Source organism: Scyliorhinus canicula, chromosome 13 (genome assembly GCF_902713615.1).
Source record: "Scyliorhinus canicula chromosome 13, sScyCan1.1, whole genome shotgun sequence".
Taxonomy (NCBI): Eukaryota; Metazoa; Chordata; class Chondrichthyes; order Carcharhiniformes; family Scyliorhinidae; genus Scyliorhinus; species Scyliorhinus canicula.
The window spans coordinates 134,641,678-134,668,566 of record NC_052158.1 but is presented as its reverse complement, the minus strand read 5'-3'; the positions used below and the strand labels follow the sequence as shown (position 1 = coordinate 134,668,566).

General features: G+C 44.0%; 1 long non-coding RNA gene across 2 annotated transcripts in view; it reads right to left on the bottom strand.

The window, feature by feature from the left end:
* Positions 1 to 13,298: 13,298 nt before the first annotated feature.
* The window catches only part of LOC119976193, a 48,584-nt gene continuing 34,993 nt past the window's right edge, over positions 13,299 to 26,889 (bottom strand). The window contains exons 4-5 of one of the 2 annotated variants that reach the window (XR_005462881.1): positions 14,078 to 14,147; positions 13,299 to 13,348 (exon numbers count right to left, since the gene is read on the bottom strand). This is a non-coding gene — a long non-coding RNA (uncharacterized LOC119976193). Of the gene's footprint in view, positions 13,349 to 14,077; positions 14,148 to 25,555; positions 25,691 to 26,889 lie in introns of those variants that run through there. The other variant, XR_005462882.1, reaches the window with a different exon arrangement.

Genomic DNA, 26,889 nt, shown 5'->3' with positions numbered 1-26,889 from the left:
GAACATTGTGCAGTCATTTCTTACTTTCTTGGAAGGGAAGCCATTGATGAAGCAGCTGAAGGTGGTTGGGCCTCCTGCAGTGATGTCCTGGAGCTGAGATGATTGATCTCCAACCACCACAATTATCTTCCTTTGTATTAGGTATGACTCCAACCAGCAGAGAGTTTCCCCCCGATTCACATTGACTCCAGTATAGCTAGGGCTCCTTGATGCCATACTAGGTCAAAGGCTGCCTTGATGTCAAGCAGTCACTCTCACCTCACCTCTGGCATTCAGCTCTTTTGTCCATGTTTGAACCAAGGCTGCAATGAGGTCAGGAACTGAGTGACCCTCAGGAGCAGAACCCAAATTGAGCAACCATGAGTAGGTTATTGCTGAGTAAGTGCCACTTGATAGCACTGTTGATGACTCCTTACAACACTTTGCTGATGATGTAGAGTAGACTGAGAGGGCGGTAATTGGCTGTGTTGGATTTGTCCTGTTTCTAGGGCACAGAATATACCTGGGCAACTTTCCACATTGCCGGCTAGATGCCAGTGTTGTAGCTGTACTGGAACAGCGAGGTGAGGGGTGCGCATTTGTTGGACGTTTAGCTGCTGTTGTATAAAGAGTCAAAGGTTCGTCTCCTTTTCCACAAACACCTTTAATTTACTTCAACAGACTCTGCACAACACTCTAACATCATATCGCCTGACACAAAGGCCACCTGAAGCCCTTTTATATATCAGTGTCAATTATTAGATACTTAACATAAATGAGACAATTAATTGGAATGTTTCTTAACCCATCATTTAACAGTCTCCCCTTCCTTGGATAAAAAAATAATTAGGTGAAAACAAAATTATAAGAAACTCAAAAACACACATGCAATTTCCCCCTTCTTTTTATTTCATTTTGGAAGAAAAAAATTCACATTAACAATATCCAAAGTTTCTGTCAGTTGGCCCCTCTTTTTGTAAAACAGTCTGAAAATTGATAGCTACTGCCAACCCATTTATTTTTTGCTATTTCTCCTCTGTCCAACATCTGCTTCAAACTTGCGATGTCTATCCTTAACCTTTTTTCATTGACACTTTTTGTAGAGTGCACATTTCCCCCAGAGATTTATTGTCAATGTGACATTCAATAGGTATATTACCCAAATCCCCTAATCCCAAAATTTCTGTCAATATCTGAGATACATAAAATGCCATATCCACCGTCTTTACAAGGCTTAACGTCTCAGCAGCCAAAGTGCTTTTGACCACTCTTCTAATTTTCTTTGTTTCCCAGACAAGAGGGCAACATTTGCCATTGTTCCCCAAAAGGAAAATTATAAAACCTCCTGCCATTGAAACCCCATCACATAAATTTGCATAGGACGCATCACTATAAACTATGAGTTTCAAGTGCCTAAGGTCACCTAAAACAAGGAACCTCAAAACACACTCCTGCATTTTTAGTTTGACCAACGCTTCATTTGCTCTTATTATGTCTTCCACTTTGGGATCAGTCATTTTTGTACTCAACTCTAAGACATCAAAACTCACGTCCGGCTAGTCTGTCTCCCGAACCAATTCAGTTGCCTAATTAAACAGTTCGCAGTTGCTCTTTTTCCATCTTTGAAACCATTGTGTCTTTTAGTGAAACCCGGCCACGACTAATTGCTATTGGACTGATGCTTTCCAAATAAGATTGCTGACGTAAAGTTGCCACTAAGTTAGTCTGTCTGATTTCCAGTCCAATATATTTAAATGCACCGGAAGCCTGACTTCCAACCCTGAATTCTTTCCTCAAACCAGAGATTACAATATCTTCAAAATCACTAGTCCCACCCCACAAAAAATCATCGACATGCATCATAAAGATGCCAGAAATATTTCCTTTATAGTGCCAGTAAAACATTGCCAGATCTGCTTTCAACTGCAACAGCCTAACTTTAACAAAAATGACTACCGAAAAATACCAGACTCTAGATGCATCAATTAATCCATATACACATTTGTTCAACTTCCAGAGTAGCCCTTCTGTGTTAGCTGCCTCTTTAGGAGGACGGAGAAAAATGTCTCTCTGGAGCTGATGCCCTTGCAAAAAGGCAGCTTTTATATCTATAGATTTGCATTCCCATGCCTTTGTGGCTAATAGAGCCAAGAAGATCTTTAAAATAACCTTTCCTGCCGTAGGTGAATCTACCCTTAAATCCTGATCTTCTAAGTTTTCTTCAAATCCCCTCGCCACAATCCTGGACTTTGCTTTATAAGTTCCATCCGGAAGAACCTTTTCCATGCAAATCCATTTGTGGGATAGAGCTCTTTGTCCCCTATCCGGTACTTCCGTATATACCCCAAACACACTCCAACTATGCAGTTCTTGCTGTTTGGCATCTTTGATAACTTTTTCATCTAACTTATTGGAAGCCACCAAAATCTCACGTGTATGTGGGTTCCTACTCCTATTGGTATTTGGAGTCTTACTCATGTTCTGAGATCTTGATAAACCACGTCCCCTCTCCCGCCTGGTACCTCGTTTTGTACTGCTATTGCTTGATCTTTCCCTTCTGCTGTGGGATGTCCTTTCAATAGTTCTCGACCTTTTCCTGCGGACCTGTTCACTATCCGATGTACTATCTGAACTGACACTGCATTTCTGTGCCCTCCATTTTTCAACTTTGTGTTCCCAATCCATTCTCTTGACTCCCTCCCCTGAATGCTGCACATTCAACCAATGTTTATACTTTCCAGTGGCCTTCCCTGCTCTACTAATAACAATTGCATCCTGCCATTGACTAGACACTTCAGACAAGTATGTCACTTTTGTACCAACTTTTGGCAGTTGTCCTTTTGGAAAAATGGCTTGTTCTAAATCATCAGAACTGTTGTGTTCCTCCACAGAAACCCTGTCTATATCAGTTAACTGGTCCTCATAGTTCTGTTACACGTGCGTACCAGACGACCCTGATTCCTCGTCATGTCTGTCTGCTCTGTCTAAATTTGAAAATTTGAAATCTGCACCCATTATCCTTGATTAATGTACCCTAACAGTTTGATTGCATGTTACAAAATAACTGTTTTGACATCTATGCCTATGATCTTCCCTGGGCCTTTCCATTCATTAGCATTGTCTCTCTTATAGTATACTATGTCTCCTTGCTGAAAAGTGGTATTTGATGGCCGTACATTATGTCTCAAAGCTCTGCGAATTCTTTCAGAAACATCTGCTTCTAAAAATGCTTTTCTACAGCTAAGTAATGCATTTAAATGCTCAGCAAAGGCAGAGCTAATTGTAGTCCCTTCCCAAGCTGGAGGCTGGTCATCCAAAATGGACAGAATTTTAGGATTTCTGCCAAACACTAATTGGTAGGGACTATAGCCCCCAAACATCTGCAATTAATTATTTGCAAGCACCGCCCATGCGAAAGCTGAATTTAGCTTGCAGTTTGGTCTATCTGCCAAACTTTTCCGGAGCATGTCATCTATTGCCGCATGGTTTCTTTCACACACACCATTACTAAATGGGCTTTCTGCAGCTGTATTCATAACTGTGATATTCACGTTTACTTTGCACAATCATTGACTGACTAAATATGGTTGCTAAATCTACAAAATGCAAAATAAATATATTATTGGCTTTATCCCAGATCTCAAGGTCCATGGCCACAATGTTGTTAAACTCCCTGGCCAAAGATAGGGTTACTATCGGTCGTGCTGGTGTCCTTCTGAACTTCCAACAAACTTCACAGCGATCACTAACCTGTTCTATTAGCTTCGTATAGTCTTCATCCCTTACCCCTGCATCCTTTAGTACACTTTTTTAGCCTCCGAGGTGACGGATACGTAAATTGCCGATGCAGTTTTAATACAACAAGCTTTTTATCAGCTAAAGTCCCATTTTCAACTGCCATTAACACATCCTTAACAACTGTACTTGAAATATTATTTGTCAGTAATGGAATACAATAGTGTCCCGACTGTGTAAATTGTAAGTCCACCGTCTTTCCAAAAAACAGTTTCAGTTTCATGTGTGCTTTCTTCATCGCCGGTCTGCCCAGAAGCAAAGGTATCTCACTTGATACAACATCCGTGCTAATGAAATGATTTACTCTGGCAATATTGCAAGGGATCACCACTCTTATCAGCGACTTCAGAGTATTATCATCCCCAAACCTGAAACTTGTGGAACTTTCAAATTCCTTAACCGTGTTACGATTTTCAGCATTCAAGGAGTCCAGGTAACATTTTAGCCAGTCAATTCCACACACAGTGGAGGTGCAGCCACTGTCCAATACAGCACAATTGAAGGATTCTGCAACTAACACCCTCATTACCGGCGTAAAGCTGCTTGTTAATAGGACAATACCTTCTTTCTGGTCACTATCTTTTTCCAATTCTGACTCTTCCGTGTCATGTTGTCATGTGAGAGTACCTTTAAGAAATGTGTGTTTAAGAAATGTACCTTTAAGAAATGGGTGTTTATCAGTGACGTCAGAGTGTGGATGGAGCTGGGCTGTTTGTCAGCTTTTTACTTTTCATTTTAGGATGTTTGCTGCAGGGTGTGTTTTAGTTTTGTTTTCAAAGCTGGATAGCTGCAGTTACAGCCAGAACGTGTATGAGTCTCTCTCTCTGTAATCGAAAGGCTGTAAATCGATCCTTTGGTGATTTAAAACTAATAACTGCTCTCAGTAGTGATTTTAAGCTGATGTGCTTCTGTTTAAAGGTTTTTAAAAAAGTTTTATGGATGTTAAAAGGACAGCTTATGGATTATTTAGTGTTGTATTCTTTGGGGGTTCTAGTTGAATTGATGGTTGCTAAGATGTTTACTGTAAGTTTTAAAAAAGGTTAATTTGAGTTCATAGAATAAACATTGTTTTGCTTTAAAAATACTTTTCCTTTTTGCTGTACCACACCTGTAGAGCGAGCCATGTGCTCCCCATACCACATTCTTTTAAAGGTTGTGGGTCAGGTGAACTCCATGATACACTTTGGGGTTCTCTAAACCCTGGCCCATAACAAATTGGGGGCTCGAGGGGATAAAAGTTTATCTATTGGATTGGATTAGTGAACTTAAAGACAGTGAGGGGTGAGCATATTGTGGTTGCTTTTCAGGTGTGGTATTTCAGTTTCAGTGGGGAGTGTGTTGTGGATAATGGCTCTTTCAGAGGCTCTGAAGCTTTTAGAGGTGGAGACGGTCACACGCAGTGCCTTACGGACAGAGACTAAAAGCAGACTGTTAGATCTGGCAAAACATTGCCGTTAACATTACCTGACAAAATGCGAAAAGACGAAGTAATTATGGTGGTGGCTAAGCATTTAAAGTTGCCTGAGATACAGTTTGACTCATTGGAAATGGCAAAAATTCAGTTACAAATTAAACAAATGGAACATGAGAAAGAATTAAAGCAGCTTGAATACGAAAGAGAGGAAAAAGAAAGAGAGAGAACGGAAAAAGAAAGAGAAAGAGAGGAAAAAGAAAGAGAGAGAGAGAGGAAAAAGAAAAGGAGAGAGAAGTAAGGAGAAAAGGAAGAATACCCTGAGAAAGGGAGATACAGATCAGGGAAAAATATAATGCGAGAGATTTTGAACTTCAGAAAATGGCCATGAAACATGATAGTCAGTTAAAATTGGCAGACGTAAAGGGAAACGTACAGTTGGATGATAGTGATGAGGACAGTGAGAAAGAGCATCAAAGTCGAAGACTTAGTGGGGATCTATTTAAATATGTCCAAGCATTGCCAAGGTTTTTTAAGATAAAGATAGATAGTTTTTTGAAGAATAAAGGGGTTAAGGGTTATGGTGTTCAGGCCGGAAAGTGGAGCTGAGTCCACAAAAGATCAGCCATGATCTCATTGAATGGTGGAGCAGGCTCGAGGGTCCAGATGGCCTACTCCTGCTCCTAGTTCTTATGTTTGATGAGAAGGAGGTGGAAGACTTTTTCATTTCATTTAAGAAGGTAGCTAAACAAATGAAATGGCCACGGGGCATGTGGGTATTGTTATGGTCCAGGGTTTAGAGAACCCCAAAGTGTATCATGGAGTTCACCTGACCCACAACTTTTAATAGATTGTGGTATGGGGAGCACACGGCCCACTCTACAGGTGTGGTACAGCAGAAATGGAAAAGTATTTTTAAAGCAAAATAATGTTTATTCTATGAACTCAAGTTAACCTTTTTAAAACATATAGTGAACATCTTAGCAACCATTAATTAAAATACAAGCCCCAAAGAATACAACACTATGTAATCCTGAAGCTGTCCTTTTAACATCCAGAAGACTTAAAAAACATTTAAACAGAAGCACATCAGGTTAACGTCACTACTGAGAGCAGTTATTAGTTTTAAATCATCAAAGGATCGAATTACAATCTTTAGATCACAGAGAGACTCATACGCCTTCTGGCTGTGACTGCAGCTATCCAGCTCTGAAAACAAAACTAAACCACACCCTGCAGCAAACAGCCTAAAAGGAAAGTAAAAATCTGACAGACAGCCCAGCTCCACCCACTGTCTGACATCACAGCAGTAATAAACACTCATTTCTTAAAGGTATCCTTACTATACTTATATACACACCCATTTATAAACACTCATTTCTTAAAGGTACTCTCACATGACAGTATTACTGATTCAAACAAAGCTGATAGGTAGGGCTAGTGAAGTATTTGTATCACTACCGCAGGAGGTATCTGGGACATATGAAGAGGTGAAAAAATCCATCTTAGGATTTTTATGAACTATATGAACTAGTGCCTGAAGCCTACAAACAAAGGTTTAGAAATTTAAGGAAAGAATTTGGTCAAACATACATGGTGTTTGAAAGGATCAAACAGAATAATTTTGATAGGTGGATAAGGGCTTTGAAAATAGAGCAAACGCATTAAGCTCTCAGACAAATTATACGTCATGAGGAGTTTAAAAATTCTATTCTTGATGTAGTGAGAACTCATGTAGTAGAGCAGAGGGTTAAAACTGCAAGTTTAGCAGCAGAAATGGCAGATGATTATGAATTAGTTCATAAATCAAAGCTTGTTTTCCGACATCAGTTTCAGCCTGTGAGGGATAGAAACTGAGGACGTGAGAAATACTCAAGTGGTAGAGGTAAAGGTGATCTGATGGGAGGTAATAAGGAGAGTGTACCTCAGATTAAAAATGAAATCCAGGAGGGTGGAAAGAAATGAAAGATTTCAAATGTTTTAACTGTAATAAACTAGGCCATGTAAAGTCACAGTGTTGGTGGTTGAAGAAAAGCACTGTGAAGGCTGATGTGGTAAAACAGGATAAGACAGTGGAGTGTGTTAATGTGGTAAAGGAAAACCCAAGTGAAATGAAGGAGGGGCTAAAGATTGTACAGCCTGATCAAGAGGTGATTGATAAGAAGGTGCCATATCTCTTTAAAGAATTTACTTGTGTGGATAAAGTTTACTCATGTGTATCAGGAGGAGCAGGTATAGGACAATTTTAAGAGATATGGGAGCTAGTCAATCTTTAATAGTAAGTGATGAGTTATATAGTTTGGAGGATTGTTGCCAGAAAAGGTGGTAATATGTGGAATTCAGGGTGAGAGGAGTAGTGTTCCATTATATAAGGTAAGATTGAAAAGTCCAGTGAAGAGTGGTGAAGTGGTAGTAGGAGTAATAGAGAAACTATCTTGTCCAGGAATACAGTTTATCTTGGGTAATGATATAGCTGGATTGCAGGTGGGAGTGATATCTACTGTGGTTGACAAGCCAGTGGAAAATCAGACAACTTAAGTGTTGAAGGGCGAATATCCTGGGATTTGTCCAGATTGTGTAGTAACACGGTCGCAAAATCACAGGTTAAGACAAGAGGAGAAATCAAAGAGTGTAGGTGAAGTTGAAGTGCAATTATCAGAAAGGATTTTTGATCAGATGGTTGAAAAAGAACAAGAACAGGTGGAGGACGAGGCGGATATTTTAGTTCAGAAAAATTGGCAGAGTTACAACAGAAAGATGTAGAAATAAAATGGATGTATCAGAAAGCATACACGGAAGAGGAATCTAAGTGTATTCCAGAGTGTTAGTACAGTAAAAGTAATGTCTTGATGAGAAAATGGAGACCTTTACATATGCAGGCGGATGAAAAGTTGGCAGAAATTAATCAAGTAGTATTGCCGGTAGGGTATACAAAGGAGTGTTGCGAGTTGCATATGAGGTATCAGTGGGAGGTCATTTGGGAATAAGGAAAACTCAAGCTAAAACTCAGAAACATTTTTATTGGCCTGGACTACATAAAGATATAGTTACATTTTGTCAATCATGTCACACATGTCAAGTGATAGGGAAACCTCAAGCAATGATAAAACCAGCACCCTTAATCCCCATTCCACAATTTGAGGAACCTTTTACAAGGGTACTAATTGATTGCGTAGGACCGCTTTGTTGCTCTTTTTAATGAGTGGAATACTATCCCACCAGCGTCACCAATAATGTTGCTAATCTGCACCAATAATATTGCCAAATTAACCAGATATTTCCGTTATTAATGATAATATTGCTTTTCAGAGTCGCCAGGTATCAAATGATACCACCACAAGGCTTTCCTGGATATCGATCAAAGACCAAAAAACCAGTTAGTCAGTTCAAGTTCAAAGATAGTTTATTTACACACAAGGATTACTTTGACATGCAACATCAAGTACTACAAATTAAAATACACCTAACAACTACAATAACCTACACTTAACTTCAGGGCAACTGGCTCTTTGCAGATGAACAAGGCCGTTGTTCGGATCTTGCGTGGCTGGGTAGAAGAAGTGGCTTCGTTTCTGGTGGGCTCATCCGTCTGGTAGCGATCGTTGGTCTTGAACTTGTCTTCTGGTTGTAATGCTACACTTGGTTTTAGGCGTAGGCCGGGGCCAAGAGAGACCGAACACATGGCTGTGTCTCTTTTTTATCCCTCTGGGATTTTGCGCTCTTTGGGGCGGTCCTTAGCTTTGGACCCAATAATTCGACAGGCTTCGATCACTGCCTTCGATTTTGGCCAATAAAGGGGTGGGTGCCATGATGGCTGGGTGTGTCTTGAGCGGTCATTGACCTTGGCTGTTTGGGCTTTCTTCGCGAAGGGAGTGGCGCTGATTAGTCTGTATCTGCATCGGTTACCTGAGTACAGTCCTTTTGTTCTGGGGAAATGGGCCATTAGAATGAAAACGAGCGGGTGTTTCGATCGCATCTAGCTATCTGGGTTGCAAATACACACACAAGCTCTGAGTGTGTCTGAGTCCTGGGTTGGCCATAAGTCCCATGGTCCTTTGCAGGTGGCCATCTGTGATGGTTACATCTTCCTAAAACGAAAAGTGGGAATCAATATCTACTAGGTTTCCAGAAGCCATTCCAGTATGTAATATTACAGTTAAAAAGTTTGTGGAGGAGTTACTTAAATTCTTTACTCGTTATGGACAACCCACAGAAATACAATCGGATCAAGGATCAAATTTTACCTCAAGGTTATTCAAAGAAGTTATGGATAGCTGAGGAATAAAACAGTTTAAATCAACTGCGTACCATCCAGAATCGCAGGCAGCATTAGAAAGGTGGCATGAGACGTTAAAGACAATGTTGAGGGCTTATTGTCACGATTATCCAAAGGATTGGGACAAAGGAATTCCATTCGTACTGTTTGCAATTAGGGATGCACCTAATGAATCAACCAAATTCAGTCCTTTTGAACTAAGTTTTGGTCATGAGGTAAGAGGACCACTTAATTTAATTGAGGAAAGATTGGTGAGTGAGAAATCAGAACTTACATTATTGGATTACGTGTCAAATTTTAGGGAATGATTAAAAAGAGCAGGTGAATTGGCTATATAGCATTTAAAAGTTGCACAAAATGAGATGTTGGACAAGGAATCCAAAGTTTGTAGTTTTGCCAATGGAGATAAAGTTTTAGTGTTGTTACCAGTGGTAGGTGAGCCTTTAAAAGCTAGGTTTTGTCGACATTATCAGATTGAAAGGAAATTAAGTGAAGTGAATTCTGTGGTAAAAACACCAGATAGAAGGAAGACTCACTGAGTGTGTCATGTGAATATGCTTAAAAGGGACTTTGAAAGGGAAGGAGAGAAAAAGGAGGTTTTAATGATTCTAACTCAAAATAACGAACCAAATCACGATGACTGTGAATTTGACATACCTAAAATGAAATTGGAAAATGAGGATGTTCTTAAAAATTGGGATAAATTGTTGAGTTACCTTCCAGAGGAAAAACGGACTGACCTGAAAGAGTTATCGATATCACATGGGCAAGTTTGTAGAGATAAATTGGGAAGTACTAAAATTGCTTCACATGATGTAGATGTGGGAAATGCTGTTCAAATCAAACAACATCCATACAGACTTAACCCTTTAAAATTGGCACAGGTTAACAAAGAGATTGAGATTATGCTTAAAAATGGCATAATTGAAGTGGGTTGCAGCCAATGGAGCTCACCAATAGTGATGGTACCTAAACCAGATGGTACCCAATGGTTGTGTATGCACTATAGAAAGGTTAATGCAGTTACAAGAACGGACTCTTATCCTATCCCACATTTGGAGGAATGCATTGAGAAAGTGGGACAATTATTTCCAAACTGGATTTACATAAAGGTTACTGGTATGTACCTTTATCCAGAAAGGGTGAAGGAGATTTCAGCTTTTGTGACTCCAGATGGTATATACCAATTCAAAGTTATGCCATTTGCCATGAAAAACACCCCAGCCACATTTCAACGGTTAACTAACAAAATTGTTCCAGGATTACCCAATTGTGCGGTTTTAAGCCAGACATGGAAAGAACATTTGAAACATCTGATGGAGTTATTCAATCGACTTCAGGAGGTGGGTTCGGTGATAAACCTAGCCAAAAGTGAATTTGAAAAAGCCCAAGTCACTTTCCTTGGCCATACAATCAGACAGGGTCGAACGGTAACACGGGATGTGAAACCAACAGTTATTGAGGAGTTTCCGATACCCTCAAGTCAAAGAGAAATAATGCGATTTCTTGGCATGAGTGGATTTGATCGAATACTTGTGAAAAATTTTTGTCGCGTGGTTGCTCCACTGATGGACTTGCTGAAGAAACATCAAAAATTTCAGTGGACAGCGGACTTTCAACAGGCATTAGACGGCCTGAAAGCTGTGATAACCAATTCTCCTGTGTAGGAGAATTACAAGGGACTCTGTGATCAGATTGAACTAAAGTATCTGACGTTAAAGAGAAATGTCGAGGCAAAGGGAAATGAACGGAAGCAGGTTCAGTTGGAGGGACAAGAACAAAAATGGACTATGTTATCATACCTGTTCGCATGTTGTGTTTTTTGAAATGAAAATGGCTGTGTGCACTTCTTAAAGGATAGTGAAAAGGTGAAAAATGAAACCATCTTGGCGTTGATGGTTTATTTTATTTTCTTGGGGGGAGGTGTCATGTGAGAGTACATTTAAGAAATTAGTGTTTAAGAAATGTACCTTTATGAAATGGGTGTTTATCAGGGATGTCAGAGTGTGGGTGGAGCTGGGCTGTCTCAGCTTTTTACTTTTCGTTTTAGGCTATTTGCTGCAGGGTGTGTTTTAGTTTCGTTTTCAGAGCTGGATAGCTGCAGTCACAGCCAGAAGGTGTATGAGTCTCTCTCTGTAATCTAAATTATGTAAATCGATCCCTTGGTGATTAATACTAATAACTGCTCTCAGTAGTGATTTTAAGCTGATGTGCTTCTGTTTAAAGGTTTTTTAAAGTCTTATAGATGTTAAAAGGACAGCTTAAGGATTACTTAGTTCTCTATTCTTTGGGGTTGTATTTGAATTGATGGTTGCTAAGATGTTCACTGTATGTTTTAAAAAGGTTAACTTGAGTTCATAAAATAAACATTGTTTTGCTTTAAAAAAATACTTTTCCATTTCTGCTGTACCACGCCTGTAGAGTGGGCAGTGTGCTCCCCATACCACAACCTATTAAAAGTTGTGGGTCAGGTGAACTCCATGATACACTTTGGGGTTCTCTAAACCCTGGCCCATAACAATGTGTCGCTTCAAACACTCTATTATGACGTGTTGGACATTTGAAAGCATAATGGTATTGAGAGTCACATCGAAAACATCAATTTATCATGCCCTGTGCATTTCTAGGGTTCATCTTCCTATTGTAGGTTCTAACTGGGTTTCTGTCTTCATACTTTCCAGGTCCCGATCTCCTTCTATAGTCTTGGAACCTGTTTGTAGCCATATGATTTCGTCATCCTGTTAGTAGTGTATCTTCCATATTCTGCTTTATTGCAGGCTGACCTTTTTGGGTCATACAAATCGAATGTTTCCCCAGAAACTTTTTAAAATCTTCTGTTATCTGACCGAATAAGGTATTCTTATCCGCAAACTGAACTCCTGTCAAAACCAGGAGACTATCCATGTTGCTCACTCTCGCACAGTCAAGTAATTTAAAGGCCAAAAGAGACTGCGGAAATTCCAGGTTGTGTTTATATATTTGTATTATATGGTCTTCAATGGAGAAATCCTCCATTTTCCAGAACCTATTAAAATCCGACCATGCTTCATACGCACTTAACAAGTCATCCTTCTTATAAATCTTATCTATGTCATGTAATAGAGTCTCCAGACCTTCTTCTGAGTCTAACTGTTCCAATTACATCTCAGGAAACATTTTGCCCTGGATTTTACTGTCATAAGGTAGAGAAAGAGCCAATGCCATACCTTGCTTTCTCTTTCCCAAGGCAGTTACCTTAGTCCACATAACTACTGCACTTCTCTATTGGTCGTACGATCCCTTTTCAGAAAATAAGGAGGGTAGTCATACCCAGCCATCTTGAGGTTCAGCCATATATCTTTGGTTTTCTTTTTCTTCTTACTCACTCCTTGGTTGGGTCTGGAAAAGTTGTATCTTTCTACCCTTCACATTTGAACAGCAACCGTCCCCTGCTACCATTTGTTGGATGTTTAGTATAAAGAGTCAAAGGTTCTGCTCCTTTTCCACAAACACCTTTAATTTACTTCAACTGACTCTGCACAAAACTCTAACATCAATTCACCTGACACAAAGGCCCCTTTACATAATCAGTGTCAATTATTGGATACTTAATATAAATGAGACAACTAGTTGGAATGTTTCTTAACCCATTACTGAACACATTCTGGAGATCAGGCCTTCAGTACTATTGCTGGAATATTGTCAGGGCCCATAGCCTTTGCAGTATTCATTGGCTTCAGCCATTTCTTGATATCATGTGGAGTGAATTGTATTGGCTGAAGACTGACATCTGACATGCTGGGGACCTCTGCAGGAAATGGAGATGGATCATCCACTCAATTACTATTGTAACACTTACCTGGACATACACCTTCTGGCTCAGACAGAGGAAGCACCACGTATCAATCCTGGAAAGAGAAAGCAGTGACCTGTGTTTAAATCCCTCAGATTCTTGAGCTGCAAGCCACTCATTCATTCCCAGAGTCATTTAGACTCGAAATGTTAGCTCCCTTCTCTCTCCACCGATGCTGTCAGACCTTCTGCGATTGCCCCGCATTTTCTGTTTTTGTTTCAGATGCCAGCACTTGCAGTAATTTCCTTTTATTTACATTATTTCCCTTAGTGGGCTGTGATTGACAGCTTCCACACACATACACAGCTGGGAGAGTTAAGTGCATTCCTATCACACTTGAGTGATTTTGAAGTGCTCAGCTGGAAATTGACAGCGCTTAACTCTCTTTGAAGTGGTTGACGTTTGTAAATGTCATGGTCAGAGCACTTCCGAATTACTGAACCATGACGGAAGATGGTTCCCCCTTGGCCCACCACGAGATCTACCATGTCAGGGCCAGGCTGGGAAATACCATGAGTAAATCCCACCCACATGATTCCCGGCCAAGAGGACCAGAGAACCATGCAGGCCCAGAGAAGATGGTGCCTGCCCCGCTAAGCTTAATGACTCACTTTGATACTCCACTGGTGGATGGGCATGAACCTTGATCCTGCTGCCAGCGGGGAACTGGAACATGGGTGCCAATCCCGTTTTTTCCCCCCTGACGCCCGATTCTCAACCGTATCGGGAACCATGCATCCGGTGACGAGTGGTGGAGAATTCTGCCCATAATCACTTAACTCACCGTGTTGACTGCAGAACAAACTTGGGGTCTTCTGACATGATACAGCATAACACCAGGCTTTCCCTTAATTCTGTGGAATAGCAAGGAAACTCTTGGTTACCATTTTCATCATGCGCCTGCCATAAGTCTGGCACTGTGACTGAAGCCAATTATTGTTTTTGGCTTAATTCCCATCTCTTGCGAGCTCCAACCAGTTGGACCATCTGTTCTGAGAGTTAGATGCTTTCTTTGTGGTGACCAGGTACCTGAACTGACATTATCTCCCAGCCAACGTGACGTGATGTCTTTCACTAGCCTCAGATCAGGGTGAACAAATGACGTGGTTTAAACACTGCGACGCACAGGAGAAAACTCATCGTGGCTGCTACAGCAAACAATGTGCTGAAATGCAATGGGGCCTGGGATTTGAACAAAGTAGGTTTTGTACCATCGGACACAAGAAAACAGAGTCAGCAGGGAAGGGCAAACTAGTAAAAACACAGAGCTGATTTCTGAGAGACTAAGTGCTGATAACAGGACTGAATGGCGGGTGTTCCATTGGTCCCGATAAGGATGTGACTGCCGGAGCAAATGGACCAGCAGTCAAGCCACGTGTAAATAGTGTAATTCCAGTGCACGCCTGCATTGGGTTTTCTGGGGTCGGGATTGGTATTGGAGAGCCTGACAAGCCACAACTACATATAAGCACTCCACTCCCCACACACTCGCATTCCAGTCAAGATGCCACCCAGGAGAGCGGCCCCGAGATTCGTTGACGCAGAGCTAGAGATATTTCTGGAGGAGATCCTGTTCCCTGAGGTGGGAAGGAGGTTGCCACCTGCACCCAGGCCCGGTTGAAGCCAGCAGGTGGCAGCCTTCTTCTCACGAGCGCTGTGGGCCCCAACGCGAGGGGATCGGCCAGCAGTGCAGAACAAAGCTGCACAACCTCCTCAGGGCGGCCTGGGTGAGTCACCAGCTCTGTACACCTGGCACCACTCCATCCCATACTCCTATAACCCACTCCCCTTCCTAGAGGGCGATAAAACTCAACCCACTGGCAGTCTGTGTGTACCTCACCCTGCACCACATGCCAAGACCCATACTGCCCGCCATGGCTGAGTGCCCTGCACCAACAGGCCACCGGCTGTGGACCCCCTGTGTTGCCTGTGTCCAAGTGTCCCCCAGGAGAAGGCTGGGCCACAACTGCTGGGCGCACGCTGGACCTGCGGCACCTCATCGTCTTGGAGCAAAATGTGATGGACCTGGTCGGCGGGCTGGGAGAACGGGCAGTCACGTAGATGGAGATTGGCATGGGATAACCAAGCGAGCCCCCGATGCGTTGCGATCTCCCAATGGCACGTGAGTCACTCCGCCCGCCACACCACGCCTACCTGCCATCTCACCATGCATCTTGTCTTGTGACTTGCAGGGTTACCTCTCACCACAACCCCTCGGACCGTCCGGTGTCCCTCGCCCCTCTGCCGCAACCCTGCAACACCAAGGAGCACATGTTCGGGGACAACACTGACTTCTCGGCAGGTACAGAGCAGCAACCATGTCATATGAGGAACGGCTGAGGACTCTGGGTCTGTACCCGTTGGAGTTTAGAAGAATGAGGGGGTGATCTTATTGAAACTTACAGGATACGGCGAGGCCTGGATAGAGTGGACGTGGAGAAGATGTTTCCACTTCTAGGAAAAACTAGAAGCAGAGGACACAATCTCAGATTGAAGGGACGATCCTTTAAATCAGAGATGAGGAGGAATTTCTTCAGCCAGAGGGTGGTGAATCTGTGGAAGTCTTTGCCGCAGAAGGCTGTGGAGGCCAAATCACTGAGTGTCTTTCAGACGGAGATAGATAGGTTCTTGATTAATAAGGGTATCAGGGGTTATGGGGAGAAGGCAGGAGAATGGGGATGAGAAAATATCAGCCATGATTGAAGAGAAGGTTTTGCAAATAATAGTGATTACTCTTCAGGCAGCGGACTCTACAGCTCTCCTTGTAAATGGTACACAAATGTTCCCTTCTCTCCTGTGAGCCAAGAGATCAATACAGTGAGCCATGTGCCCAAAGGCGCCAGATTTGGTTTCTTGAACTGATCTCAGCTATATTAATGGTTGGAATGCTGTGATTGGTATCTGTATTGTGAGATGAAAAGACAGAAATCGGTCAAGGTTCTTGGTCCTGATTGCCAGTCAATGACTTCCACTTGTAAATGTGTAAATATGAATGCTGATTAAAGACATTTGCCAGCTTGATAGTGATGCCACACTTGGCTGATAAGCTGATACTACTTAGCTTTTCATTGATGGCAGGGCAGACTTTGCACCCTGGCCTACCTGTCTGCTGGGGGGGCGGTGAGCCACATTTAAATAATTTTGGTGCATGCCAGTTGATCATTCACCTTGCTGGGGGGGGGGAGGAAATGGTTGCAGCATTTATTTCAGGATCACCTGTCAGCTCCCCACAGCTGTAATGATACAAATGATCCGGGGCGGCATGGTGGCACAGTGGTTAGCACTGCTTCCTTACAAAGCCAGGGACCCGGGTTCGATTCCGACCTTGGGTGACTATCTGTGTGGAGTTTGCACGTTTTCCCCGTGTCTGCGTGGGTTTCCTCCGGGTGCTCCGGTTTCATCCCACAGTCTAAAAATGTGCAGGTAAGTGGATTGGCCATGCTAACTTGCCCCTTAGTGTCCAAAGATGTGTAGGTTAGGGTGAGAAGTTATTGGGAATAGGGTGGGGGAGTGGGCTTGGGTGGAGTGTTCTTTCAAAGGGTTGGTGCAGATTCAATGGGCCGAATAGTCTACTACTGCTCTGTAAGGATTCTATGATTCTGTGATCATGGCATGTCTATGATAATTGATTGGTGAGAAATAATATAGGGACAGAGAATCTCGCACTGGTTGTACTGGCTAGGGCAGCATGGTGGCACAGTGGGTAGCACTATTGCTTCACAGCTCCAGGGTCTCAGGTTCGATTCCTGGCTTGGGTCACTGTCTGTGTGGAGTTTTCCCTGTGTCTGTCTGGGTTTCCTCCCACAAATTCCGAAAGATGTGCTGTTAGGTAATTTAGACATTCTGAATTCTCCCTCTGTGTACACGAACAGGCGGCGGAATATGGCGACTAGGCTTTTCACAGTAACTTCATTGCAGTGTTAATGTAAGCCTACTTGTGACAATAAAGATTATAAAAAAATAAAAAACACGAGTTTCAGACATTTATCCGGATATGTTTTGTCAGTGCCAAAGGAGGTTCTAATGAAAGGTTACAGACCTAAAACATGCTCTCTGTTTTTCTCTGCAAAGATGCTGCTTGGCCTGTTATATAATTCCGACACTTACGGATGTATTTATGTTGTGCTTTGACACAGAGGGGTGTTCCGATTGGGCACTTCATTGGAGTCTAATCTGACCAAAATGGACATTTGAGCCAAGGGAGATTTTTCACTGAGGTGACGATTAAACTTGGTCAGAGAGGTAACATTTTAACCAGGAGAGAGAGGTGGGAAGAAGAGAATGCCATAGCTCAGATCCCAGGGGGCTAATGGCAAGGCCACAAATGATGGAAGTAAATGGGATGGGAGGGGGTGGGGGGGGGGGATGTGTGGAGAGGTGGGTGGGGGGCATTGGGGGTTGTCCAGAGGAACCAGAATTCTCAGCAGGCTGTGGGACTGGAGGAGGTTACAGAGATAAGGAGAGGCAAGAGCTAATAGCAGCACAGCTTGAGGGGATGTCAGACGTTCTATGTTTAAATTATATTGGCTGGTTTTCAATTGCAGCTGTTTTTTTTTATTGCTTCACAATATTTTGAGCTGCATTCTTCTTGCAAAATCCCGGATAGCTGGCGAGTATGTGGCAGTGGAAACTTTTGTGCAGAGCTGCTAAGTCTGTACAAATAGGCTGAGCTGGAAGTGATTTTCTCAGAGGCTAAGTAAGAACATAAGAAGGTAGGAATGCGAAAAGGTCATTCAGCTGATTTTGCTTACCCTCTCATTTAGTCCATACACATGTAATGATCTAGTTGTAATGGAGACGGCAAATCATAGGAAAAGAATGGGGAGTGCTGCCCTCAGCATACTGTTCCTCTTTGTGATGTTATTATGCAGTGGAATTACATAATGCAACATAAAGATATCTGACAGCTTCCAGGCGGCTTCAAAACTATCAAAGTCTGAAGGCTTGTCCATGTAATGTTACTGTTGTGTGTTTTGGTACATGGATCCTGATCAGCTGGCAATGCAGCGGAAGATCCATACACCCTGTATTGTCAGTGCAGCTGTCAGTGAAAACCCAATGTCTCTTAGATCAGGCTGATTCCCCAAGCATTCCTAAGAGTGGACACGGCAAGTGCAGGATCCCGGGTTCGAATCCCACCATGGCAGATGGCGAAATGTAAATTCAATAAAAATCTGGGATTAAAAGTCCACATGACCATAGATGACCATAAAACCAATTCCGTTTGTCGTAAAAACCCATCTGGTTCACGGACGTACTTCAGGGAAGGAAATCTATCATCCTTACCCGGTCTGGCCTACATGCGACTCCAGACCCACACAGCGATGCGGTTGACTCTTAACTGCCCCCTCTGAAGTGGCTCAACAAGCCACTCAGTTCAAGGACAATAAGGGATGGGCAACAAATGCTGATCCAGCCAGCGACGCCCACATCCCAAGAACGAAAAGAAAAAAAAGATGGATGAATATCACAATGTGAATGAATCTCTGTATCTTAGGACATGGCGACATCAGTTGACTTTGTAAATAATGAGTTCATGGGATGTGGGCATCGCTGGCTGGGCCAGCATTTACTGCCCATCCCTAATTGCCCTTCCATTGGCCGGCCATTTCAGAGTCAACCACATTGCAGTGTGTCTGGAGTCACATGTAGGCAGGACCAAGTAAGTGGCATATTTCCTTCCCTAAACAACAACAGTGAACTATGTGGGTTTTATGACCTTCAGCAATAATTTTAAGGTCATCATTAGACATTCAATTAGGCTATTGACTTGATGTTATCATCATGAGTGTGTGAGAAGGCCAAAAGGTCACTGCCAGGTCCAGTGCAGGAGGATGCCCACACAAGAGGCTTGTAAATGAAAAGGTTCAGCACACTGAATTGTTTTTCCATGATCCAAACTATAATATTAAAGCATCTTGGGATACACCATTCATGCTTCTCATATATACTTGCCATTTTTCAGGAAAATGTTGCAATTTCCACACAATAGGCCAAATCCAATCCAGACCGCACCTTCAGTCTTTTCTCAATTATCAGCAAGGTGATGGAAGGTGCTGCTGACAATGCCAATAAACTATCAAATAAAGCTGCTGACTGATATTCAGTCAGAGTCCAATCAAGACCACCAAACTCCAGACCCCATTAAAGCTTTGGCTCAAGCATGGACAAAAAAAACTGAATTCCGGAGGTGAGGTGAGAGTGACTGCCCTTGACGGGACGGAGGCATTAATGAGAACCAGCTGGAAAACTTTCCACTGGTTGTAGTCATACTGAGATAAAGGAATATAAAGGAAGGGGGATTATTGTTGATTTTTAACCTTCTCAGCCCCAGGACGTTGCTGCAGTACCTCCTCAGGGTTAAACATCTTCAGCTGCTTCATCAATGACATTCCATCAATTATAAGATCAGCAGTGAGGCTGATGACTGCACAGTGTTCAATACCAATCTCAACTCCTCAAACACTAAAGCAGTCCATTCCTGCATACAGCAAGATTCAGACAACATCCCGGCCAGGGCTGATAAGAGGCAGGTAACATTGGTTCCACACAAGTGTCAGGCAATGATCATCTCCAGCAAGAAATAGATACAAGGTTGGTGTCAGAGGATGGAAGATTATTATACCGTTGGTCCAAAAGCAACATGTAAGGATAATGCCAACAACTACAGGCCAATCAATTTAACCACAGTGGTGGAGAAACCTTTAGAATTTAAAAAAAATATTTATTTATTCTCCTTCTTTTTACACATTTTCTCCCAAATTTACACCTACCAACAATAAACAATAATCAGTAACAAATATGTCAATCCCCATATCAATAACAACGATCCCATCCTCCCACCAAACCCAAAACATTCACCCACATGTTTACATAAACAAATGACAAAAAGGAATCAGGAATCACCCATAGTCACCATTAACACACACCGCCCCCCTCCCCCCAACCCTCCCACCTACCCTCCCAAACTAACGTTTGATGTTATCCAGTTCTTGAAAGTGCATAATGAATAATGCCCATGAATTGTAGAACCCCTCCATCCTTCCCCTCAGTTCAAACTTAACCTTCTCAAAAGTCATGAATTCCAACAGGTCCTCCCGCCATGTGAAGGCACAGGGTGGAGAGGTTACTCTCCAACCCACCAGGATCCACCTTTGGGCGATCAACGAGGCGAAGGCTACGACATCTGCCTCTGCACCCGTTTCCAACCCCGGCTGGTCCGACACCCCGAAAATAGCCTCCCGAGGGCCCGGGTCCAGTTTCACGTGCACCACTTTAGAAATTACCCTAAAAACCTCCTTCCAGTAATCCTCCAGCTTTGGACAGGATCAAAACATATGAACGTGATTAGCGGGCCCCGCCCCCCACAACATTCACACACATCTTCTACTCCTTCAAAGAATCATCTCATCCTCGCCCTCGTGAGGTGTGCTCTATATACCACCTTCAGCTGTAACAGCCCCAACCTCGCTCACGAGGTGGAGGCGTTCACTCTCCGGAGCACCTCACACCAGACCCCTCCTCCATATCCTCTCCCAACTCTTCCTCCCACTTTGCTTTGATCCCTTCCAGTGGTGTCTTTTCCTCTTCCAAAATAGCTCCGTACACCGCTGACACTACCCCCTTCTCCAGTCCCCCTGTTGCCAGCACCTCCTCCAGCAATGTGGAGGCCGGCTCCTCCGGGAAGTTCTGTATCTCCTTTCTGGCAAAATCTCGAACCTGCATGTATCTAAACATTTCCCCCTGCTCCAGCCCACACTTCGCTTCCAGCTCCTTCAATCCTGCAAACTGACCCCGAGGAAGCAAATCATTCAGTGTCTTAATCCCCTTCACCAATCTCCGAAAATTTCCATCTCACCTCCCTGGCCCAAATCTGTGGTTCCCCCGAATCTGCATTTCCCTTAACCCTGCCCCCAACCTGAAGTGTTGACGAAACTGCCTCCAAATTCTCAATGAAGCTATTATTACCGGACTCTCTGAGTACTTCCCCGGGGCTTTCGGGAGCGAAGCTGTTGCTAGTGCCTTCAGTCTCGGCCCCCTGCACAAACTCTCCTCCATTCTGACCCACTGGGAATCAACCCCTCTGACCCAGCTCCGCACCTTCTCCACATTCGCCACCCAGTAATAATACATTAGGTTCGGAACACCCAAACCCCCTGCCTGCCTTCCCCTCTGTCGCAGCACCTTTCTAACCCTGGCCACCTTCCCTCCCTATATGAACGAGGTAATCCTTCCCTCAACCTCTCTGAAAAAAGCCTTTGGCAGGAAAATCGGCAGGCATTGAAAAATAAACAGAAATCGCGGCAACACGTTCATTTTAACCGCCTGTACCCGACCCGCCAGTGACAGAGGCAGACCATCCCACCCTGCCAGATCAGCTTTCACTCTCCCCACCAAACTAGTGATGTTGTATCTGTGAAGTCCCCCCCGCCCCACCTCCCGGGCAACCTGTACCCCAAGAGACCTAAAGTGAGCCCCTGCCCTACAGAATGACAGACCCCACACCCCTGCCCCCAACCCCGGCCGAGACACCACAAAATACTCTTGTCTAGATTTAGTTTGTACCCCGAGAAAGACCCAAACACTCGAAACAGCTCAAATATTTCCCCTATCAACACACTTGGATCCGACACGTATAACAGCAAGTCATCAGCAAATAAGGACACCCTATGCTTTATACCCCCTGCACTATTCCTTTCCATACCCCAAACTTCTTAACGCGATGGCGAACGGCTCAATCGTGAGTGCAAATAGCCCTGGTCCCATGGTGGACAGAAAAGTATCTCAAGCTGATGTTGTTTGTGCGGACACGCGCGCTGGGTTCCTTGTATAATAGCTTTATCCAGTTCACAAATCTTGGTCCAATCCCAAACCGCTCCAGAACTGCCATCAAGTACCCCCATTCTACCTGGTCGAACGCCTTCCCAGCGTCCAATGCCACAACCACGTCTGTTTCCTTCCCCTCCGCCGGTGCCGTAACGAAGCTCAATACCCTTCTAATGTTTGAAAAAAGCTGCCTCCCTCTCACGAACCCCGTCTTATCCTCACCTATCACCTTCGGGAGGCACTCCTCCAGCCTACCCGCCAGTACCTTCGCCAATATTTTTGTTTCCAAATTCAGAAGTGATATGGGCCTATACGACCCACACTCCGTCGGATCCTTTTTTTTAGCAACAGGGAAATCGATGCCTGCCCCAAGGTTTGTGGCAACACCCCCTTCCCTACCGCCTCTTCAAACATCCCCACCATCAGGGGTGCCAGCTTATCCTTGAATTTTTTATAATATTCCACCGGAAACCCATCCGGCCCTGCCACCTTCCCCGACTGCAACCTCCTAATCGTATCCTATATCTCCTGCTCTACTATCGCTCCTTCTAATGTAGCCCTGTCCCCCTTCCCTAACCTCGGGTACTCCAACCCATTTAGAAATTCCTGCATCTCCCGGTCTCACCCAGGTGGTTCTGACCTGTACAACCTCTCATAGAATTCCTCAAAAACCTTGTTAATCAGATCCGGAGCCATCACCAACCTCCCTGCCCTATCCCTCACCTGCACAATTTCCCTTGCCGCTGCTTCCCTTCAGAGCTGACCTAACATACCTGCCTTATCTCCATGTTCGTAAACTGCACCCCTTGCTCGTCTCAGCTGGCAGACCTGGTAGATAGTCGGTCAAAGCCTCAAAGTTCCTTCCTCTTTTCCGGCTTTGCTGGGTCCCCATCCTCTGCATAACTCTTATCTCCCTCCAACATCTCATCAATTACCCTCTGCTGCTTCAACCTCTCCCCTTTGTCCACCCTGGCCTTAAACAAAATTACCTCACCCCTCACCACCGCCTTTAGAGCCTCCCAGACAACCGCCTTCAACACCTCACCCGCACAGTTGAAACATACATATTCCTTAATTACCTTTTCAATTTTGTCACAGAACACTTGGTTCCCCAAAAGTCCCACATCCAGCATCCACCTCAGCCTCTGCGCTACCCCCTTCTCCAGTACTATATCCACCCAATGCGGAGCGTGATCTGACACTGCAATTGCCGAGCATTCCGACCCCTTAACCCCAGCCAGCAAAGCTTTCCCCACTACAAAGAAGTTGATCGGTGAGTATACCTCATGGACTGCTGAGAAAAGCGAGTCCCCCCGCTCCCTTGGGTGCAGAAACCTCCAAGGGTCCACCCTCCCATTTCCACCATTAGCCCAGCCACGCCTTCGCGCCCCCCCCCCCCCCCAATGGGACCAGCGAGCGCGGCCGTGACCTGTCCAACCTTGGCTCCTGCACCAAGTTCCAGTTCCCCCCCCCCCCCACTATCAGTACGTGTGTGTCCAAGTCGAGGATGGCCCCAAACAACTTCTTCGCGAATCCCACATCATCCCAATCGGGGCCATATACACTTAACAGCGCCACTAACCTCCCCTCCAGCGCCCCTGTCACAATCACACATTTACCCCCCTGATCTGCCACCACCTTCTCCATCTGGAAGCGCATTCTTTTGCTGACCATTACCACTACCCCTCGAACCCTTCCTTCAAATCCAGAGTGAAACACTTGACTAACCCAGCCCTTTTTGAGTCTCACGTGTTCCTTCACCCTCAAGTGAGTTTCCTGCAGCATTGCTACAGGAGACTCATTGAACCTTCACCTGAGAAGGAGCAGTGCTCCAAAAGCTCGTGTTTGAAACAAACCTGCTGGACTTTAACCTGGTGTTGTGAGACTTCTTACTGTGCTCACCCCAGTCCAACGCCGGCATCTCCACATCATGTGCCCTCTAATTCCACTCTTGAGCATTGCTGATTTGAATTGGTCCACAATCGGCGGCCGTGCCTTCAGCTGTATAGGCCCTGAGTTGTGGGATTCCGTCCCCAAATCTCTCCACGTCTCTACCTTGCCTTCCACCTTTCACAAATTTTATTTTATAACGCCCTGGTGAAGTGCTGTGGGATGTTTCATGTTAAAAGTGCGATATAAAATCCAAGGTGTTGCAGGGTTTTACAAAGTGATTTGCAGCAACTCACCAAGGCTTCTTCAACAGCCTCTTAATGCCATTTGACCTCTACAACAGCAAGGTCATGGGAACACCACCACCTCCAAGTCACACACCACCTTGTCTTGGAACCACATTGCCATTCATTCATTGTCATAGGGTCAAAATCCTGAGACTCGTTCCCGAACAGCACTGTACCTCACACACTGCAGCCTTTCCAGAAAGCAGCACACCACCACCTTCTCACAGGCAATAAGGGATGGGCTGTAAATGCTTCCCTTGCTGGCAACGCACACATTGCTTGAATAAATACATTTTTAAAATACACTTATCCTTTAAAATGACATGCCTCGGCTATGGATGCTCAGACATTCTGAATTAATGTTGGACTACAAGAAATATATGTTGTTCTTAAGTTTCAATACATTGCTTTTGTTTGTTTTACAATAGTGTCCAATATCCCACTGAAACTTGCTTTCAAGGGCAGATTAAGACAAATGGAAGGGCAAAGTACATGACTACTACATTACAATGGTCTAAAAAGGTAATAAGGATTGTAAAGCATGTAGCAACCTCTAAATACACGTTTACCTACTTGGTTTGGTGTCAAGCCCTATATATGTGAAATGAGGAAGAAAATACACAATTCGACAGCTTGCCCATCTCGCCTGTGATAGTTCTTTGAAAGAGCTGTAGCATCTAATTAATCCCAGTCTACTATTCTTTCCCCATCGCCCTAAATGAATTGCCCTGCTTGCACATTGCTCAATTACAGTGAAGTATTCAACAGTTTATGCAGAGAGAGTAATAAACATATACATTTCAGGAAATGTTTCAAAAAAGCAGAATGTCATTGGAGACAACAAATCTGGAAGGAATACTTGGCTGGGGCGAAATCTCTCGGAAAAATCCGGGAAATACGCACGTTATTTGATTATGTTTTGCAAATTTATTTCAATACTATTGGGTCCCTTTATTTAAGAAGAGGCTGTTTGAATGGGCCACAAATTGACGAGACTTAAGTACAGTTTGTTACTGACTAAGAGCCAGGTACACAGATGGGCTGACACATGTTTGCAGAATGACTTGTCCAGAACTAAAGCAGCTGAAATAATATTATTTTTTATTTGAAATAGATACCAGGAAATTATCTGTAAAGCTTTGTGTAATGGTTTAAGCGTTTGTAACATTTTTGTTCCATCTGCGAAATCAATATCAAATAGTCTTTCTGCTGGCAAATATCTGCAATCAATAGTCATTATGAAATCAAAAATAGGGATGAGACGGTGGCCTTGAGTGAACCTTGTTCTCCTTTACATCGTAATTTGCCAGTTCCTCCAGGACAGTTGCAGAACTGCAGACTTATGCGGCTTACTGATCATTTCCCGTCTCACAAATTTACGATCGAAGGTGTGTCTGTTCAACGTAAAACCTGTGCATCACTCTAATTGCCTGAATTCTGACTTTAAAAGATTTAAAATGTATTCACTAGATTGGTATTGATCCATTCCATATTTTGTGACTGCTGCTTAGAGATTGATGATCACTTCGAGTGGCCAGCCGCTACTAACTGGTAGGAACTGTGGTGTTGCAGCTTATTTTAGGTAGTTTTCAGTGGGAAATTTCAACTGTATTAAACTGCCCTGAATTACAGTGCCTCATTAATTACGATGACTATGCTGCTGATGCCAGGTTATTTGAAAACTGCAGGGTAAGAAAAAGCACAGAATCATGGAATGGATCACGGGTTAACTTAAAACTGCAATACTAGAGATGTGATTGTCTCTTCTGGGATTTTTTCAAAGCGGAATGCAACTAATATGAGCTGTGTTATGAAGGAAACAAAATAAACCAGGTATATTGAGGAACATTCTTGGTGGAAATATGAAGACAGATGGACATTTATATGGAGCATTATGAGATTTGACATTTTGCAGAGGGAATTTTCTCAGGATCTGTCTCTTTCATATTCCTTTGCACAATGTCATGGTGAAGCCCAAAACTGTCTAATAAAAATGTCTGGGGTTAGGGGTGCGGGAGTGGAGCAGTGGTGGTGTTTTGAGAGGAGGGACACATGGGCGGGATTCTCCGTTTCTCGATGCCAAAATTGTAATCACCGATCGGACGGAAAATCAATTCCAATGCCGGAATTGGGTGGCACTGGTTTGAGGCCGGTTTGCGATTCTCCGCCCCCTCCAAACTGGTGTCATCAGTGTGTGCGCCGCACGCAGTCGCAAGGCCGTTGGCACCTCATCGGCTGGCCCACCCATGATGCTTCGCCCCTGACGGGCAGAGTTCCTGACAGCGTGTGTGGTCTGAGCCGGCGTTCCAGCTGTGGACTGGATCAGCCAAGATCCGTGTCACGAGGGGGCGGGGGGAGGGGGTCGCATGCTAGGGTTGAGGGGAATTGGTGGGGAGTGGTCGGGCGTGGGCTGTGAGGTCGCTGTTTGCGGGTCAGGTTACGTGCATAGCCGGCACCATGTTGTATGGCGTGACCGGTGCAGGACGTGGCCATTCTCCGGCCACTTGCGGCGCGACCCGCAGGTGTTTGACGCGGCGCTGGTGCTAGCCCCTCACCGGTACCAGAATCGGTGAGGTGTTTGCGCCGATTTTCC